The following is a 227-nucleotide window of genomic DNA, read 5'->3' on the forward strand; positions in this document are numbered from 1 at the left end:
GCTTCGCGATCCGGGGCGTTAGTCGAGAATCGGCCCATTGTAGACAACCCGATTTCTCGATTCTTTAAAGCATTTTAAACCTGGCCCGATTTTCATATATTTGATCCTTTTAAATATTTTTTTATTGAAAATTCATTTTTTATTATTTTTAATTATTAATTCATTATTAATTAGTGGTTATTTTTGGCGAAAGTAAATAAAAAATATGTATATATATATATATATAT

The 227-nt window shown here is 26.9% G+C and overlaps 1 protein-coding gene across 2 annotated transcripts in view; it reads left to right on the forward strand.

The window, feature by feature from the left end:
* The window catches only part of LOC102680953 (neurogenic protein mastermind-like), a 223,730-nt gene that overhangs the window by 118,979 nt on the left and 104,524 nt on the right, over positions 1–227 (forward strand). The gene's annotated exons all lie outside the window — the stretch shown is intronic.

Source organism: Apis dorsata, unplaced genomic scaffold, assembly GCF_000469605.1.
Source record: "Apis dorsata unplaced genomic scaffold, Apis dorsata 1.3 scaffold_502, whole genome shotgun sequence".
In the NCBI taxonomy this organism is placed as follows: Eukaryota; Metazoa; Arthropoda; class Insecta; order Hymenoptera; family Apidae; genus Apis; species Apis dorsata.